At 39.8% G+C, this 20900-nt stretch overlaps 1 protein-coding gene across 1 annotated transcript in view; it reads left to right on the top strand.

The window, feature by feature from the left end:
• The window catches only part of LOC121946446 (ERC protein 2-like), a gene marked incomplete at its 5' end in the record, with an annotated part of 186922 nt that overhangs the window by 41498 nt on the left and 124524 nt on the right, over window positions 1-20900 (top strand). The gene's annotated exons all lie outside the window — the stretch shown is intronic.

The raw sequence follows: 20900 nt of genomic DNA, 5'->3' as shown, positions 1-20900 counted from the left end.
CCAAATTGATCAAAGACATGGACATCAGTCAGTGCACCTACAGTAATGTGACAATTTTCCATGTCATTAGCATGCAGATTGCACATAAGCCATAATAGCCAGGAAAAAGAATACTGTGGAATATAATTAAGCTGTTGCTTAAATTTCAGGTAATTTGCCAAGCTTGTGGTGAATTTATAACATGCAGATTTCTTTTGGTGTATCTGACACTCAAGTTTTGGGGGTCGTCTGCCCAAATTTCAGGAACTATTCCTTCACATTTTTCACAACTTGCTAAAGCATCTATAACCCTGTTAATTGTGGTCAAACTGTCCAAGTTTTGGCATTGCTGGAACATTGGTGACTGATGTTAGATGAGAGCAAGTCGGAATCACAAAACTGTTTTTACGTTTAAATGTCCCTGTCTGAGAATAATGAAAAATAATTCATGTTGATGCAGAATGAATAATGCTGGATACCATTTTTTTTTTTAAATCTATGGGTGATTTGGGATTTTTTTAGGGGTAATTTAACTATAAAAAACTGACCTTTCGAATACTCAGGATTATGCACTCATGAAAGAACTGAAGAGGACATGGAATTTCACAAACAATTTTTCCAGACCTGGAAAAGTCATGAAATTATATAAACCAATGAAAGTTTTGGATAAGTGATGGAATTTTTTCAGGTGTAATGACAACAGTAATTTCCTGTGAATAATGTCATTTTCAAAAACTGAAAATTACTGGGCAAGTGGGGCAAAAAAAAAAAAATTGGCCCCTTGAAAAATTCTGGAAAAGTTTTTAAATTTAACCATGATACCGTGTGGGAACCCTGAATACTGATTTTGACATCAATTACCGTTGATCTGAGACAATTCTTAATTCTTAATTCTACTTTAACAAAGTTTGCAAGTCCTGATTATAGTCGGGATTTGGGTTAGTTACACTCATCAAAGAAACAGACAAGAAAAAAAAACTTTTAATTACCGTAACCCACTCCTTTTCCACTCTACTTTTGCCAGGAAAAACTGTTGCTCACTGAATTAAATCACTTTTATTGGGGAACAAAGAAGTGTAGATATTTGATCAGTGACAGCTTTGTTGACAGTCACATCAGGTGACTCTCCCTGGAGCCATATAGGAAATTAATTCCCCGTTCTGGTTCTGGCCACGTGATTTTGTCTCTGGCGTTGCGAATAGACAGTAAGAGTGTTTGTTAAATGAATCATTGAATGTGTGCCGAGTAAGATCTTCTACTCACAGCTGATCACTATTACATATGGTTAACACAGATACCTTAACACTTGAATGTGTTCTATACCGAGAGCAGCACACGCATCCTTAAGTGTGGAAACATATGCAGACCTGCTCAAACACGCACGTGCACACTCTTGCACGGCATGTCCTTAATGACTTTTATAAGGTTAGCTATTTAGACAGGGGCTGTGACCACCTGTGGTGCGCATGTTGGCAATTTCTCTATGGACCAATTACACACACATAAAGGTCCCCACTCAACTTCCTTGTTTCCTCTCATGTCCTCAAATTAGATCTCCCTCTCTCTCCTCCCACACTCCCACTTGCTGAGTTTAATGAAAAGGGGCTCCAAAGGTCACATGCAGTGCTGTGAATCTGTGTATGTGCATGTGTATATGTGCATGAATATGTTCAAATGCATTATAATGTTTGTGTGACCACAGGGTGTTTCTGTGGGAGAAGTTTAAAGATGACCTTTATGTGCACCCTGCACTGTATTCCTTTGGGTCCCTCCTACAGTATAGCTCTTTATGTGAGGATCTTAATAGGCTTGTTTGTAGCAGATGAATGGGGCCCCTCTGCTTTTTGACATTTCATTTGTGCTTGATTTCGATGTTGACTTTATTTCACCGTCACATTTGTCATAGGCTGCCGGGTCTTTTTAAAGGCATCTGGTGCAAAGTTTGAAATTTAGTCACCATTTGTGTTTTATATGAAAAGATTTTTCATTACAAAGCAGTGAGATTTGGTTGAATTATGACTAGGTAAATATTGTAAATATTAAATAATGCCTGTCATGGCATTGATGGCTGGTTTCTCACTGGACAGTTTTTGCTACTTCATTGATGTTTTTTCATCTGTCTCTTTGCAAAATGCCTCCCTCTTCCTCTGTATCCCTGTGTGTTTCTCATATTTTCTTTCCAGGACACCAACCTGTCCTCACACATATTGTTACTCCCTCTAAAAAGTCTTCTTCCTCATTCATCATACCTCAGTTTTTCTTTGTTTTTGTTTATCCAGCAGTGATCCAGCACACTAATACATGACTTGCAGGATGAAGTCAGGTAATTTGGGACACCTTACTCTGCAGACTACCTTAGGTGTTACTTTCATAACTTGTTCTGGCTCTCTGCTATATTTCTATAAATAAAATATGTTGCCAAATAAAATAATTTAGAAACTTTCAACCTTCAAACACATGGAGGAACACTGACCTCACTCTGATGTTATGTTCAGGTAAAATGGGACAGTCATGTTTTTTTTTTTTAAATAGTTAAATCCATTTATCAGTTAAGTTAAAAATTAATTAAATCATTTATGTAACCTGCGGCTATTCATTAAAAAAGATTGTCCAAACGTTTGGCCATGCTTTCCTTGTTCTCTTGCTACCTTGACGCCAAATTGTCGACAATGGATGTATGTGTGTGCTTGCTTATGTATTACAATAATGGCTAATTCTGGTGTATTGTGGCTGACATGGACTCACTGCACCATATTTAATATTTTCTAAGTGACAAAAATGCTAAAACTGCATTTTAATATGACAGTGTTGCAGAAAATCTGATAATGTATAACAAAAACTGACACACAGTAATGTCCTTTTGAGAATTCTTTAATTCTGGGCCTGTGGCAGCCACACGACGAACGCGTTTCAACCAGAAGACTTCTGGTTGAAACTGTGTCGCGCACCTGGAAGAGTTTTTCAGATGCGGGTGGGAGTGTACTCCTTTTTTCCTTGTATTTCAAAATCTGATAACTAATGTTTTTATCACATCCAGTAGCCCAAAAATATGCTGGTTTCACGTTAGAAAAATGTCCCATTTTAAGTTAATTTCCATTCCATTGAACTGAATGCATTACATTCAACCCTTTCTCACGAAAAGCAAAGTGTATTGGGAAAATATTTTGATAATATGCCAAACATTTAATGAAATGCAAGAACCATTTCTGTTATTTTACCCTTATTGGTAAGCTGCCCATGCTAATTATCTCAGACCATTAAAAAAAGACTGTTTCATGTGAAATGCATTAGTAGCAACAACTCAAGAACATATTCAGTATCTGGCTGCCAATATTTAAAGTGCCCAAAATATAAAACCTTATTTCTCCCATTTTACCTGATGTCCCAGATTACCTGACTTTACCCTAGTAAATGGGCCATGAGAGAACATCCATTTTATATTATGACTTTTTAAATGTTAACGTGATGTGAATGGAAGAAGTGGTACCTTAATGAAGAGCCAGGCCAAGTTTTGCATTGTAAACCGACAGGTGTTTCACTCCATTAGCCACACAGTACACTCTTAACATAATCTGATAGGTTTTCCAAACTTCCTACCTCCCATCAGTCCCTGGGGGCTATAACTTACAGTGCTGTCTCACATGGGAAAGGCAGGAGTGGAACAAGGAGTCAAAAGTAGTTTCCTTTCTGGGCTTGACACTCTCTAAGTTACTACTTATTTATTATAAAATACACAGACAAGCTCTGTGTTTAAAGTCTTCACAGGCAGCATGAAGTCCTCCCCAGACACAAATCTAAATGCCAAAGATGTATTTCCTAACCAAAGAGTGACTGCATGTTCTTCAGCAGTGACACTGATCCTACATCCTGCAAGTCAAATGTGTGAGGGTGACCTGAATGTGAAGCTTTATTTAGCTTAGTTTGCAATTCTCAGATTTTTTACAAAACGTAGTCTTTGCTGTCACCCAGAGCTTAAATAACTGAAATGGACACTTTGAATCACCATTTTGACAGTTTGAACTGCAGAGGGCAGAGTCTCTGCTAAAAAAATCACTGCCACACACTTCTAGTGGTTCATAAGTGATGACTGAGAGGAAACACTTTTGCATGAGTCCATCCATATATTTTTTTTTCCAGGAAAATCCAGCATAGTATATTTTTAATGAAATTGCATTTGGGGCGATATATAGAAAATTAAGTATTACATCATTGTAGGGTTGAATCTTGGTGCTTTCACAAAATATTTACACATTGACATTTTTGAAACAATGAAATCTTCAGTGATGTCAATATAATGACTAAGTGGGTAATAGCAATTAATAGAAAAGGGCGAACAGTCTGGTTGGAAAATAAAACCCTTACGATCTAAAATGTTACACAAATCATCTCTTCCTCCTCTATCTTGAAGGCCTCCCTGTCATCAGCCATAGCGTCATCCTCAGCCTCAAAGGCTTTCTTTTTCATACAGTGTGCCCTGACTTCTTTTTTGAAGGTTTCTCTTTCTTTTTTCATGTTCTCTCTCTCCAAGTAGAAAGACTCCCTCTTCCTCTGTATGTCCGACTTCTCTTGTATGAATGTCTCTCTCGTCATTTCCATTTCTCTCTTCTCTATCTCAAAAACCTTCCTTTCCTCACACATAGCAGATTGTTCTGCGTTAAAGGCCTTTCTTCTCCTATATTTTGCCTTAAGTGCTGTCTTAAAGGCTTTTCTTTCTTTTCTCATGTTTTCCTTCTCCAACTGAAAGGCATTCCTTATCTCAGTCATTTGAGCAGACTCTCTTTGAAAGGCCTCTCTTTCTCTGGTCAGTCTCTGCCTTTACATCTCCAGGGCCTCCTTCATCTTGTTTATGTGTCTCTTCACACAAAAGGTTTTTGGCTTCTCCTTTCATGTGTCCCTCCAGCATTTCTTTCTCCAGTGCGAGATTAAAATATCCTGCTGCGCCACGCAACATAACCATCTCATCTCTGCTGCTCTGGATGGGATGCAAAGTCTGGCTCTGCATCACTCTGGTGATCTCAGGCTGGAGGTGATCATGTTCATCACTGGTGAGGAGGCAGTTAGCCTTGTTGTCCAGAGAGATCTTGTCTCTATGAAGCTGCTTGGCATTATGTGCCAGCCAGTTCATCCCTCTGCCCAGTGCGTCTTGTTGATGACAAAGCACAGAAACATGGAGATTCATCTAGAAGCACAGAATGAAAGCATTGATGATACTTGATGATAAGCACGTGATTAACTTTACCTAACTTAATCTGTTGCATGTTTGCCAAGCCAGGATGAGGAGGTGCGACTCTGTCAAGCTAGGTGTAAGTATTCTGGATAAATGCGCGTTCACAGCTTCCATGAATAGACTACATGTGTTGATCACAGATTGTCCTGATGCAGACGTGGAGAAAATGCATGCGATGAAGTTTTTAGCAAGTGGGCAGCAGCTTATCATGGAAATGTATGAGGAGGTTAAACATAAAATGTGCTAAAAAAAGGAAATATGGATGTTATAATCAAATACAGAAAAAAAACAGCAGATAGTAGCAGATTGACTGGAGTGTTGATAATGCCGGCTTTTGCTCAAAGGGGCTCAGGTTCAAGAGTCTTTTGATGCAATCTATGTCTCTTTAGATCAAAACTTCTATTCATCATTCATTTCCTTTATATTCAGCTGCACTGATACATCGTAATTACCACGCAAAGAGATACTTGCTATTTTTACAAATCAGTTGGACACTATGCCTTAAAAGTTAGCAGTGGAAATTAACGTTTTGGAAATATACTATGAAGACTAATTACCTTTTTATCCACCTTCACCACACTCACCTGTAGAAGGGTGAGAGCCTCATCACTGACTTCATTGAAACCACCTTTGTAACTTCATCAGCCATTTCTAATTATTCCAGAAATTGTAGTAATAACCTACTGGTATATGTTATATATTAATGGAACTTCTAAGAGTAACATGTTTAGGAGGACAGGTGGTATTGTGGTCAGGAGTGCTGACTTTTAACTGTTTGGCCCTGGTTTAAATCTCCCTCAATGAAAATGAATAAAAAATACAGAGGCCAAGGAGACCATGGAATAATTATAAAACATATTTATTTCAGATCAGAGTGACAGCTGACATAACAAATGAGGCACCAGGATTAAACAAGCTTGGCTGTTAGCCTGGTCGGTAGCAGGCTAGCTGCACAGAAAAAATCTCCATGGTAACGTATGTGCCTCTCCTTTCATGCAACCGAGTCACGGCTAAATTCATCCCGGATACCTGGAAAATGCTGGCTTAATCCGTTATCCAGGTTTTGTGCTGTTCATATATTGATAGTATTTACAAGCCGAAGAAGTGCTCCATGGTTGCAAAATGTGACTAAATAGTAATGGTCTGGAGCCCTTCAAAAGCCCTGCTTTCTGTGTGTGTGTTTCTGTGAGAGGCAGAGAGCCCTAGGAGAGAGAGGGAAAAATGAAACGCTGATGCAAGTCTTCTTATGGTGACAATGTTCCACTTGATGTTCAGGATAAATTTTTTTTATACATAGCACGTGGAACAAGCCGCAATACATCAAGTATATTCCATTTATCGCCCACCCCTACGTTGGTGCATGTTATACACCTTTCTCTCTCCCCTTGTTTTGTAACTGCCTCTATACTATCAGCTTTCCAGTAAAGGCAAAATGCCCCCAAAATAACCTTAAAAATAGGGGAGTGTATTGTTCACCTCATTTTGATCTTAAGTCACAAAATTTGGACTGTGAATTACCAGGAAGACATCCATTTATCAACATACTGTCAACAGTTTTATAGGGAATCTAGGAATCAATAGTTCCAATGAAAACTGTTGAGGTCTGTGGATTACCCAGAGTAAGCAGGACATTGTTCCTGGAGGGAGTTGCTTCAATCTTAACATGTATTTTTTCAATTCTGAGAGCACCACAGATGAAATTCCACTCATCTCTGTTGTATTTGGGTGACGCCAGAAAACCTGGACAAATAATACAGAAACTATCTGTATGGCTCAATACCTCCCGAGGACGTGAGAAAATATATTCTTTGTAATTTTGGTGAACCAACCCTGTAACATGTTATGACAAATCATTTCATGGCAGTATTTCTAAATTGAAAAATGCTGTTTTGGTGAACTGAATTTAAACCCTTAAATTTGAGTCCAAAATACTGCAATAACTATCTACGTTTTACAAATCCACATACCCTTTTCTTTTACAGCATATCTCTTTTTCTAGGAAACTATAACTTACAAATCTGTTTACAAGGGGAACGACAGGAATGCTTGGAAGCATAACTTGTTTCCTTCCTGGTTTCATACTGTATGAGTCATTGCATCCCAATTGTAAAAGACATTGACTAGCCTTGTGTGTTTGAAGTCTACCCAGGACAGGATAAAGCTTTCCTCGACACTTCCTGGGTCTACATATCAGGGGTGCATTTTTCTCAGTAAAGAGAGATGACAAAATATTCCAGATACAGAAAAGCATGATCCACTAAATGTGGGTCAGCAGAAAAGCTTATGAAAGTTCTTTGAATGTGAACAAAGACTTTTGTTGCTTTCATGACGCATTGAATGGAGGTTTAGCTTAGATCATTTAAAAGTCGAGTGGCGGGCCTCCAACTCATAAAATTATCAGCTCTGAATGAGTCAACGAAACACAGTTCATAGGGCTATTAATCTCTTGAATATGTGAAGAAAAGAGTCAATATCTATACCAGACACACGCAAACACACGGACATGTGTCATCCCTCTGGACTTGCATTGGAGATTAAGATGATGCATCTCTGTTATTACGACAAGCTCTCTTTCTTCACTACAAACAGGTCCAGTTCCCCACCACACAGAGTGTTGGCAATGATGACACAGGCTGATGACAGATCAGATGGTGTGTCATAATGTGTTTTTGCTTTTGTTTGTGTGCGTGTGGCTGTGGGATTGTGTGTGTGTACATGTGCTTGAAAAATCTCTTCACGGTCATAAGAAACTGACGTCTGGAAAACCAGGAGCAATTTTATGTGGTGTAATGGAAGAAAAAAAAATTAAATGTAAATAACATCAGGGAGTCTGTTTGTTGTATTAGACTGTTTGTGAACCTCTTCATGTTGCAGTTTTAAATTTAATAGTGTAGATTACAAGTTTTGATACAATATTATGCAGATTTTTTAGAACAATATGATATTTACTGATATCACAAACTCTGCCATGATAACATTTTTTTTTAAATCAGTTCAGGGGCCTGCAATCGTATGAGAAAATATCGGAAAATATCCTCATTTATCTTTTTCGTTGCTGCTTGCTATTGCCTGCCCAGCACCAGGCTGCCTGACCTGTTTGAATGTTTAGAAAGGAGGTGTGCTTGGACAGACATGTTGACAGAGTTGTGCCATCGGAATTTCAAAATAAAAGTGTATCTTAAAGACAACAATATGTATCAGTGTTTGCATCAGTGATATCAAATTGTTGATTGTTGAATTGATATATTGATCTAGACTGATGCATCGTTACACCCTAGAACTCTGATCAAGCCCAAAAAATCAGGCCTGACCATACATAAACCCCCACAGTTTCTGTCCAAGTCTGATCTGAGCCCCAAGCACAGCAGCAGTTTGGGGCCCAAGCCCAAATGAAACCTACAATTTCTGTTGTAATAATTAAATGTTATATTTTATATATTTTTAACATTAACATTGCTCCATTGTTCCATCACTTTGGTTCTGTCACAGTCCCCCTCTTTTTCTCTGCCATTTCCTTTTGAACTAGTTCATTAAAAGTACTGCAAATTATATATGAAAACTCCAGTTTCATAAAAGAACAACAACAAAAAACGATAAATTGGTGAGAACCCGATACAATTAAACCTGTGGGAATAATAACAAATTACAGCCCGGCCTGAACTCGTTTGGGCCAAATCAAACTCAATCACAGAATCAGAGCTCTATTATATCCCTTGTGTTTAACTAGTAAATCATAACTTTCCGCTCTGGTCCTCTGTTGATTTGAAAGTTTTAAGTCATTCAGTTTAGTTTTCTTTTGTCTGTACTGACTTTTTATTTATTTTATTTCTACATGGCTATTTATATCTTGCCTCCTATGGCTTTACTCTTAGAGACACAAGAGTTTCTACCAGATATTTACAGTGTCAAGAGTAAACCTACAAACAAATGAGAGTACTTGTGTTATACTTGTGTCAGACTTCTCTGACTTTGAAGTTTAAGGGTCTGTTGCTCCAATCCGTGTTTGAAGTGTGGGACTTCTGAATGGTAAAGTGCCCCTCTTTAGCCCCTCTTTGCTGTGGCAATCACTTCTTTAATACAGCGAGTGAAACTTCACATACTGAGGAAATGACTCCCAGACTGGTGGGCCGATGAGACACAGACAGACCAGTGCTAAGCATTTAAAATTATTGTAGTGCACCACTGCGGAGACTACCTTAAATTACAGCATGGTGCATCATTGGTGCCCTACTTTCTGTCTCAGGAGAGTTTGAGGATTTTTATCTTTTCCTAGAGGCCTCTCCATGAACAATCACCATGATTTATAGCATGGTACCATGATGTCATTGCTGCAGTTTGAGCCCTACATTGATTCTAATAGTTAGAGGCTGATTTTAACTAAATATGATGAGTTCTTTAAATGAAAAATGGAAATGCCTATGCTAAGTTTGTGTGGGCATTTTTGGTCTTACGTATCACAACGCAGAACAGTGGGAGCTCTGTTGGAGCCCCTGGTCTACAAGACCATGACCAATGCATAATGATGCATTTATTTATTTATTTTTTCATTTTTAGGCTCTTTTTTTTCTTTCGCTGGGGGGGTAGGGGTGTGGGAGGTACATATGCAGAGCCGGTTGTGGTGTGGTTTTGGCATACATGTGTTATTCATGTTCAAACATTGTGGTCGTCTCAATCCATATTCATGCTTTTAAAAAGACTGGCTAGTATGTGCATGGAAGTATAGTATCCCCTATCATGTTCCCTCCCTATAGTAACCACAGACAGATAGATTCGATTACGTCTGCTTTGGGTGTATGTGTGTGTGTTTGTGTGTGTCTATACAGAATGATGCCCTGTGCACAAGGGTCTCTATTAGTGTCTAGCAGGTCTCCCCTAGACTTTCTCAGGGGAACCCCGCGCTGTTTCAGAGCACCCTCTGCCAGACTCTTTCAGCACTTGCTGTGGCCTGGTGTCATCGGCATCATGAGGCCTTTGATTTTGAAGAAGAGTAGAGAGAGCGATATAGAGATAAATAGAGATGTTCCCTGGCCTTCTACATTTCCTCTGTTTCCTCCACCCCCACTTTGATCTGTCTCTGTGGAGCAATTGCTCTTCTGTTTGTCTATTTTTCATAATTTTATGAGCTTTCATTGTTGTTGAAATCCACTCCATTTTCATGTCCCTTGTTGAATTAACACATGCATACCATCTAATGGCCACATTCTGTAAGTGTCATATTGATCTGAGTGAAAAGCAATGCCAGTGCAGGCTTATGGTGACCATGTTTGCCCTCCCAAAAAAACCTTCAGTGCTTCTTTCTCTCATTTCTCTCCCTCCTCCCACATTTTTTACACACTGCCCGAAAACAACACTGGCACTTTTGAGTTTGATGCATATGGATTGCAAGGGGAAGTTCTGCATTTTGATAGAAAGGAAAATATTAGTCCAACATTGGCGTGTGTGTGTGTGTGTGTGTGTGTGTGTGTGTGTGTGTGTGTGTGTAAACAAAGCATTGCTTTCTGTCTTTGTGTCCAGATGTGTATCTTTTATTGTGGAATGCAGGGACAACAGAGCAAGTGTGCAGATGTGTATGATTTCCTACAACAGTCATAAAATAATAAGTGTTGGTACTTAAAAGGTAATTTTGTCTAGTGCCGCACCCTTACAAGGGCTGGCTATCAAACCTCGCTACATTTTGAAGCTTGGAGTATTGAAAAGTGCAGCAAGTTGCACATCATATGCTCTGTTGGCACAGATTCTGTTGATGTCCTAGTCTAAATCAAGAAACTGCTTATTTTAGACTGCATTTTTTTTCAAAGTTCCTGTAATGCTGCTTCAATTAAGAAAACACTACATATTATGGACTGAGAAATGTGGCACATTTTGTTAAATAAAAAAAAAGGTTTTTTAAGAAGAAAATATATACCCTCAAAATATGGTGTTAAAAAACTTTGGCATGGGTGGTATTTATTTTTAATACCTTCGCACCTTCCTCAAATTTCACTGTCATACAATATATGATCATATTAGTGCAGGGTTTCCCACACATCATTTATTTTGAGTGGCCCACCACAATAACATCTGCCTTTTTTTTTTTTTTTTTTGTTTCTGGACCATCATTAGAAGCAGTGTTAGAATAAATATATCATTCAGTATTTCACTGCATCACACTCTTGGGCACAGACGAAACAGCAGAAAGTTCGGTGCAGTGAAAGCATTGTGCTGGATCTAAAAGTTAGCTTTCACTCGCTGTAGCAGCTACACTTCTCATCCATCAATCTGATCTGATAAGTTTTGACCGGATCGACTTATCAGTTATCCACTCTGACTCAAGCTTATGAAGAGTTCTGCCTGTGACACGTTTATGTACCCATGCAGAACATTATGAATTTAGAGAGGGGACACAGACTGATACAGAGGGACACACACACAAAAAAACAAAAAACATGATAAACATAGATTCTGATTCTGATTCTGTGGTTCCACCCCTTCTCAAACTGGCACATTCACTATGTGCTGTAAGCCCTCGTAGATTTCTCAGTCTATTAACTAAACAATATAAAGTCACAAACTGTCAAAAAATGGTTATATACTTAACCAGATTCCACCTTTTTAAACAGAGAAATACAACTGTACACCTGCTGAATTAAAGTGTCTTCCTTGACTTACACTTAGACTAGCTTAATTGCCCTGTTAACTCTCAGTAAAACTCACTTCAGTATTACTGGACAGATAAAAAATAAATCTTACCAAAACCATCTTAATTAGTTTTGTTAGTCATCTAGTAAGTCCACTTAAATCCACTGTTCCAACAATCACCAAGTCTGGTTTGCTTAAAATGAACCCTTAATTCACTGATTTAGATGTCAAAATATTCTGTTTTTCCCGCGGTCTCCCTCTGCCATTACAGCTGTTTGCAGACTTGTAACATTATCCCCACCACTCAGTCGCCATGTCAGTCAGCTCAGTCACCCGTTCCACCAGCAGAGACTGGCCTCTGGTGGTGCGAGCTGTGCACCACATACAATAAGTTTAATAGAAAGCTGAGCATCTGTATTTTTGACCGTATTGAATATCATACAATCTGGATTTCTAAATATCCTAGTATACAGTAATAATGTGATACCACCCAAGCCTGGTATCTTTACCGAAATGTGGTAGTATATTATTGGCACTTTTATTGAAAATAAATCCAAAGGATACCCAATTCTAATCAAGGATGTTACCACTTAGTGTTTCACCCCAAAATGTTGAGACAGAGACATGCTCAGTTTGATTATCATTACTAACAAAAAATGTTTATGAAATGCATCTATAATGTTTATTGCGCTCACCCAAGCTCATGTGATGAAATTGCAGAATTGAAACACTGACTGACTGACAGACATGCATAACCTAGATATACTGTAGACTACACTGTAAGTATTCCAGGTGAGCAATTATGTGTGTGTAACAGCTGTATTTCTCAGAGATCCTTGTAGATAACTCTTCACTGCCTGTGTATGTTCCCTATATGTGAACATGTGTGTGATCTTGATAGATCTTGGTGATGAGGCCACCAATGCCTTTCATCCTAATGGATTCCATCTGACCAATCACAGTGCAGAGACATGGCTACAGATAAGCCCGTTGGAGCTGGGGAGGTTCCGGTAAACAGCGTGTGATAGCCCCCCCGTATAACCCTCCTGCTCCTATCAGCAATCAGCCAGGGTTAATGGCGAGAGCCCGAGGCTGGCTGATTGGAGCCAGGCTACACATCAGTCAAGACAAAGCCAGTGTCGGGCCACATGTCAGGCTCTCTATTCAAGTCCATCTTTTTCCTGACCACAACACGTGCACTGCAGTTGAAGAAATCAGACGTGCTTGAGGACTTGATGAAGAACCTAAACCTGACTGTATCCCGATGATGAAACAAGCCATAACTCAGGCTGACCTGTTTTGACCGAACCTGTTGGTGGTCAAGTGTTCGTATTTGGTACTTTAACATCTGAGACAGGCAGTTGATTTTCTGTCTAAATTGAGTCACACATTGACCCTCTTTCTCTCAGCTCAACCGTATGACTGTATGGTGGGTTTGACCTGTCTGACCAGATCACTGTAAAGTGTAGCAGGGTCAGAAGCTACAGGGTGACACACAGCTGCTGTGGGCCCTGCCGGGTGGCCAGATTACTTTTTTTTTTCTTTCTTTCTCTCTTTCTCTTTCTTTTTTTCTTTCTTTCAGATCAAAGGGCTCCCATTCCCTCTCTCCAAAGAGGAGAAAAAGAAAAGAATTAATACTAATGGTGCTGGGAGCAGAGGAATAAAGCGTTGGGGTAATTACCCAGCAATCACTGCAGCATTCCGCAGCTGAGGGGGGCAGAGATAGGGTCTTGAGCCTAAAGAGCATGGACGTGGATCAACTTGGCCAGCACACACACAGACACACTCACACTCACGTAACAGCCGAGCTTGCACAAGTGCAATCTGTCTTCATTGAACAGCTCTGGAGTCTGCAGGAGTCTCTCCCTGCTCATTTCGCTCTGTGGTCGACCAGGAGAAATCACTATGAAAACAACACTCGCTTCGTCTTTCTTGCCGTTTCTCTGTCATTCTCTGTGTGCATGTCTGCGTCTGTGTGTGTGTAAGTGTGCATAATGTGTGTGTGTTAATGTGTCTGAGAATTGGTGTCTATTTGATATGTATGAATGCAGCGGAGGTTCTCTGTGTGAATGGCTTTCTGGAGGAATGTGTGGGGAGAGGGGGAGGATGTCTGCTTGTCATGTGTGTAAGTGCTATATGCAGCCTCCACAGCCTGAACCTGGCCCGACATTTATGATAATAATCACAGCCTGATTGTGTGTGTGTGCATGTGTGTGTGTGTGTGTGTGTGTGTGTATTCCTCAGAGATCAGTACTGTATTTTCAGAATAAGCCACATGTTACAATGGACAGAATTAGATATGGTGGAAATGGCTTCCTGTTTGCGTATGTGTGCATATGCAAATGTGTTTAAGTACATACACAAACAGTAGGCCTCATTTATCAAGTTTCTGAAATATTTTTGTTTCAGTAACCGTAAATAAGGATTGATCTTTTTTTTTTGTTCATCAGACCTCTAACAAAAGACTCTTTGAATAGGCAGAAATTAAGAAAGGGTTTTTTTTTTTTTTTACGTTTTTAACTCAAAATATGTTTGTACTCAGGCAGTCAACCCAACAAGCAATAATGGTTCATTGCAAACCCAGATTATTACTTTTTACGTAGTGTTTTTGATGAAGCAATTGTGTCAGTAAAATAATTGTGATTTGCTTTTTCAAAACTTGAATTTTCCTGGTTTAATGCTGTGTTCCTGTTTTTATTGATCATTTATCTCTTGTATAATGCCAAATATATGCCAAAAAATCAGCATCAGAGTATTTTAACATCAAGTACCAATTTTTCCTCTTTCTGTGAAACCAGCTAAAATGTTTTCAAATGTTTGATGACTCATGCTGCACTCACAGGCATTTTCAAGAGCAGATCCAATCGATTGCAACTTTGGGCAACTAGCTAGTCACATCGGTCATATAAAACCACTCTGCACCGTTTGTGGGTTGTAGTAGATAACTTACAAAGCAAAGTAGTAGAGACAGGAGAAGACTGAGTTTGGATATCACTGAGCAAAACCTTTGTTTTAATTTTCAAAACAACTGAGGTCTATTTCCTTCATCTCTCCCTCCTTTTCTTCCTGATCTAATCACAAGGTGTGTGTGTGGTGCTACCAGTCTTACTCCGCTGTAGCTCCGTAGTGTGTTTAACTGTAAACCCGGCCAATCAAATGCAAATGATATATATATTTCCCCTAACTGTGTACTCGTTTCACTGGGAAATACATCACAGTACAGAAGCTAAAGATGCTCTAACTTTAGTTTCAGGGGGACTTTAAAATCTGCGGAATGTGACTGTAATGTGCTTTCAACCAAAACGCAATGTTAAAATCATTCAGTAAACCCTTGCCTCCTCACCACCTTGCTGAGAAAAGCAGCTGCATTCATCAGTTTAAGAGATCTTATCTGCAATTCCTTGGCCTCCCCCTTAAGTTTTGTCTGCATGTACTTATTCATTTTTTTATTTCATGTCATGCAATTGTTGTTTCAAGTCTTTCATCTTACATTCCATAAATGTAATTATATTAATATAATCTGTAATTTCTTGTTAAATCATGACCCTTGTAAAGCAGAAAACAAAGCCCTTTGGCTGCTAATTAATGTGTGTTTGTTTTTCTGATCTCTTATAGGCACATTTGATTCAATTTCATGCATTAAAGCTTGTCCCATAGTTATTAAATTATAAGTAAGGTCATGTGATGGAGGTCACTTAAAATTTTGAAATGACTTAGATTCCTTGTGTGCATGCTGACACCCTCATGTATCTGAACAAATACAGGACATTTGCTTTTATATAAAAATGTTCAAAAATCTAAAACACATTTATGAATATTGACGAATGAGGCTCATCATGTGTATTCATTTGTATGCTTGTTTCACAGTATTCATAAAGTTTGTGTTTGTTTAGACGCCTGTGCGCCTGCATTCAAATGAGAGTGTGCGTGCGTGCGTGCATGCGTGTGTGTGTATCTGTGTATGAGTGTTGCTAATGGACACAGAGGACCTTTGTGTTTCTAACAGGCGCTGGTGGTTAGGAGTAGAATGAATATTGGGGCAATGGAGAGGAAGCTGCTGTGAGCGTCACAGGTCTCATTCGTAATCGTAGTGAGACCCGTAGAAAATTCTGTCTCTTTCGTTTGCTCCCAGTTCCACCTTGATGAACCTTTTTTTCCCTTGGCTGCAGGATAGGCGAGGACCTGCCTTGTTGGCTTGTCAACCAGACATGGTCCTCAGTTTGGAGGTAAAAGAGATTTGATAGAGAGCATTGCAGCAGATATAGAGAGACATGCAGGCAAACTGGCACATATACAGATACACAATGGCACAATACATGTTTTTGTGCAACTGTGCCCAGCCCTCTTCTGCAGGCAAGTGTTGGCCAACAGATCCAAAAAGCCTTTTTTTCATTCATTCGTCTGGGAGAAAGATTTTGTTTTCTTTGACATACATTATAGTTTGGAAAGAAAAGAATTCAAAACCTTTCCCCGATATCAATAAAGAATGACCTCTACTTTTCCTTGTTGAGAAAAGTGTGGATGATTTCAGAACCTGAGCATTGGGCTTCTTGACCCTCCCTCCCCTTCCTCTCTCTCGGGCACAACACGTCTTATGAAGTCATTTTGCTCCGTCGTTCTGGTCGATAACAGATGAGTAATGACTCCTCCAGCAAAGCAGCGTGAAATCACGAAGGTTATTCAAGGGGAATTGGGGAGAGGTGTCACTCTCTACTTTAAGGGTTTCTGCGTCATGTTGTCCCGTTACATTTCCAGCCGTTCAACTCAACAGTCTGTAGAGACCTGGGAGAGACGTCACCGCTTTGATTTGATAGGATATGGTGGCAGTTCCCTTTCAAACTCCCATTTGTGCAATGCAATGTTTCTAGACAATTTAATGTTCAGCTGCCTCTCTTGTTCAAGGGAACTTATAATGAAATAGTGGATAGAAGGTTATTGTCTTCCTCAATTGTGCAAGTAAAATCTGGGACCAGCGAGGACAGTATCTCTTGTGTGTCTCCTTGATCTGTAAAGTAAAGATGTGAAGTGTCACATCATCAAAAATTTGAAGTTCACTTACTCAAAGAACTCTGGGAATATAAATTTTTGCTTTACTGTCTTCATACAGCAGATGTTTGAAAGACAAAATAAAAAAAACAGCATTTGTCAGGTAAAATTAACTCTGGAGCAGAGCTGTAACTATTAACACATTAGTTGATCAAAAGAAAGTTAATCTCTAAAAAATTTTTGAGAATCGTTTAATCCATTCAGTCATTTTTCAATCCAAAAATGTCATACATTCGCTGATTCCAGTTTCTTAAATGTACAGGTTTGCTTCTTTTTTTGTCATTGATATGATTTGAAATGAAGAATCTTTTGGTTTTGGACTATTGGTTGGACAAAAGAAAGCAATTTAAAGATGTCACTTTCGGCTCTGTTAAATTGTGATGAGCATTTGTAACAATTTTATAGACTAAACAATTAATCTACTGATTGGGATATTAATTGATATATTAATCAATAATGAAAATAATCATACATTTCATCTCCACTCTGTGGTTGTCACAGGTGTATAAATGAGGCTATTGCAGAAACTTCCCACATGGGGGCACCAGCTTACACTGTATCAGTGTTCCTTCAGTTTGCCAGTGTTGCCGGTGTTGCTTTGCTTCACAGGCAGAGAAGGGGTGGTGGTAGCGGGACAGGGGTTAAATGAAGTGCAAGCACAACTTCCTCACACTGAAAAGGTCACTATCTTCCCTGAGCCCCATGAAAAAATTGTGTTTCTCTTTGAAGAGCCACATCTGAGTGCTCAGCAGCAGGAGGAAGTCCTTTATTAATCTGGGAATCAACCAGCTGTGATGGCGGGAGATGGGAACAGTATGCAGGTGTATGTGTTCAAGTATACACACACATATGTAAACACACAGTTTGATATGTACATGATTTACTTGGATTGCAGTGTGTGATTGTGGAGTACTTGAAGTAGCAGTATGAAATGTAGTCTTTAATCGTGTTTCTGTTTGACTGTGACCTAGATTTCTCTGGGGAAGTACACACTGTGTTACTACATATTGTTCAGTTTGCGGTTATTGTCCCTCTGTGTATTTGTGTGTGGCTGTGTATGTGTATGTACATGCGTGCACATACGTATCATTGCCAGGATCTTTGGGTTTTACAACTGTCCCCGTCATATTTTCAGAGGTGATGACAAGCACAGAGAAATGAGTTGCCTCTCAGAAAAGGGCGACCAATTATTGTTTGGTATTTTTATTGGTCCAAAAGAGTTTTAAAAATACAAATGATTGTATTTTTATGGTGGTCACGCTCCATGCTGGTCTCCTTTTGTGTTCTGCCTCCTCTGGAGGCCACTGAGTTCTAGCTCTTAGTTTGGATGGAAGACAGACGGGTCGACCGGGTTTGTGGTTCTGCTCCGGAACAAGCTGCTTTTAGATCACGATTTTTCGCCAGAGACACAGGGCCCGATACTGTTTCACTCACTTCCCTCCCATTACATTACAACTCAGCTTGCCCTAATCATGATCGTACTCTACTGACTACAAACACAAAGCGACACCAAGGCTTCCAATGGATTTCAAATGCCCTCTAAACAGGGAATCCAAATTTTGTTGTTGACAACTATTAACTTTCCATGAATGTGTGTCAGCTATTGTTTGGGACATTTGAGACTTTAAATATTTGTTACCCATTTCACAATTAATTAATGCTGCATTTCATTATGTTTCTTTCACTGATGACAAAATATATATTATAGGTCAGTAACTATGTGATTGTGGCCTTTACCACCAAATTAACAGTAGTTCATTTGTAAACAATCTTTGTATGCATAGTTTTGTGTGTGTTGCACAGTACTGCCCAGCTCTGCAACTCTCTATCTCACATAGTTATCTCAATGATTTGTCAATTAAAGGGATATGTCGCTGATTTTCAACCAGCTTTGCATCAAAACACTTGGGTAGTATGTATAAATGAATTGTGGTTAACTTCCCTTCATCTAACCAGTGCTTAGATATCCCTCCCCCCTTGTTAAAACTCCACCTAATGACGCAAATTGATGCAAAACACATTGTCAGAGTTCTGCGGGCTCTCAGGCTGTTGCTCAAACAACAGGCTGTACTTACATACTTCCATTTGGCCTGCCACCCATGCCGCCTACGTGAGCACAAAGAGTTTAGAAGCAGATCAAGAGGCAAACCCGCCCTCTACTCTCTCTCTCTCTCTCTCTCTCTCTGTCAACACTTCGATATGCTGATTGAATACAACCTACCTCTTGCACCAGATGTCTTTAGAACCACATGTCATTGCTGTGTTTAGCTGTAATAGTGAAAGTTTGTGAAGAGGAAGTGGGTGCCATACTGTTTCCTGCACAGAGAAAATGGAGGCTGATAAAACTGAGATCAAACAGTAAAACTAAGCAGCACTAATCAAATAGAAACCATGATTGGGTTTCTGAGTCGCATATTTCTCGCCTCAAATGTTTTCAGAAACATGTTTAAGCTTACTGTTTAACTGTAGTACAAGGTCTTTTGATACCTGCTAACCACCATTGTTTCACACATGTGAGTTTGCAATAACATCCCCTACCAGCAGGAGTGTTTATTCATCTGGTGCGGCACTGTGCATTCTGGTAGTTGTAGTCTACCTCTTGAGCAAATGTGTCCTTTTTCTCTATTTTCTGTTGTCATGTAGCACTAATTTCAAGTACTTTTATCTTTCTACTACATAGACAGCCTAGTTTTATCAAAATGCCATCTTGCGGGGCACCTGGTGGCTCAGTTGGTAGAGCAGGAGCCCCATGTACAGAGTTTGTGTCCTCACTGCAGCGGCTGCAGGTTTGAGTCTAGCCCTGGTCCTTTGCTGCATGTCATCCCCTTTCTCTCTCCCCCTTTCATGCTACATCTCTCCTGTCTAATAACATCAATAAAAGCCCCCAAAAATACCTAAATGGAAAAAAACGCCATTTTGAAGTGAAATACTTCTTTAATTAACTACTATTTTGCAAAAATCAACGCCATGTGCAAAGTCAAGGTCAGTAAAAGGTAACTGCCCATCAGCACTTTTACGGAGAACTTGGTCCCCTCCTATCAGCTCGTTGATAAAGTTATCAGAGTCAAAACAGTATGGCTGTAAACATTGGGGAGCCGTGTGTGGGAGACAACTGAGACAGACGTCATGGTTTCCCCAGGAGGATACACACTCACTGAGACAGACAGTCCACACCGCAACGCCTGGCCCATAGAGTCATGGTAGCTGCCTATCGTAGGTGGTCTGCTTCAGCGGGAGGTGTGTGTGGTTGGAGAGTGGGATGACATATGCACAGCGGTTTAATGATAAAAGCCTGTGTGTGTGTGTGTGTGTGTGTGTGTGTGAGAGAGAGAGAGAGAGATGCGGGAGTATAGCTCAGAGATAAAATGAATGGCTGCTGTTCTCATCATAACAATCGCGCTACTGGAAGGAGTCCCCCCCCGCTCCCAAAAAGGCATATGGCTGCCCTGCGCCTTGCCTGTCAACAAAAAGCCATTTCTCTTCGAAGAGTATGTTTTGACTTTGAGAATTCTGACAGAATTCCTTGCCCTCTTTCCCATATCCATAGCTCACGTGACTCTCTCTCATACGCCGGTGCAACGTTTAATGTTTTTCTGCACCATTTCACAGAAGGCAGAGCGACGTGGCTAAATATTTCATCGAAGGGTTGTTATTTTGTGCGACCAGGCCAAAGCAAACTTAAGTGTGGTAAAGAATGTAATCATTTATCTAGGACCAGGGGCGACATGCTCAATTTGACCTGGGCTCTGTGGTGCCCATAGGGACAGGGAGCCAGGGTGTGCATGAGTGCATATGTATATGTTTCAGTGCGTATTTGGGAGAACAAGGTATGTAAAAACTATTGAGCTGCTACAACTAGAGGCCAGATCTTTGGTTTGTTTGTACTTCCTCTTGTGTTTACTGCATGTGGAGATAAGCATGTTCCAGCGTCAGTCTTGTGTAATCTGTTGGGGGCTCATCGGGGCTTCTTGATGTGGAGATCGTGACTGTTATAATGTGTGTAGCTTTAGTGCTCAAGTGCCTACATCCC

The sequence above is a fragment of the Plectropomus leopardus genome, chromosome 8, assembly GCF_008729295.1.
Source record: "Plectropomus leopardus isolate mb chromosome 8, YSFRI_Pleo_2.0, whole genome shotgun sequence".
Taxonomy (NCBI): domain Eukaryota; kingdom Metazoa; phylum Chordata; class Actinopteri; order Perciformes; family Serranidae; genus Plectropomus; species Plectropomus leopardus.
This window is presented reverse-complemented; position numbering and strand designations above follow the sequence as displayed.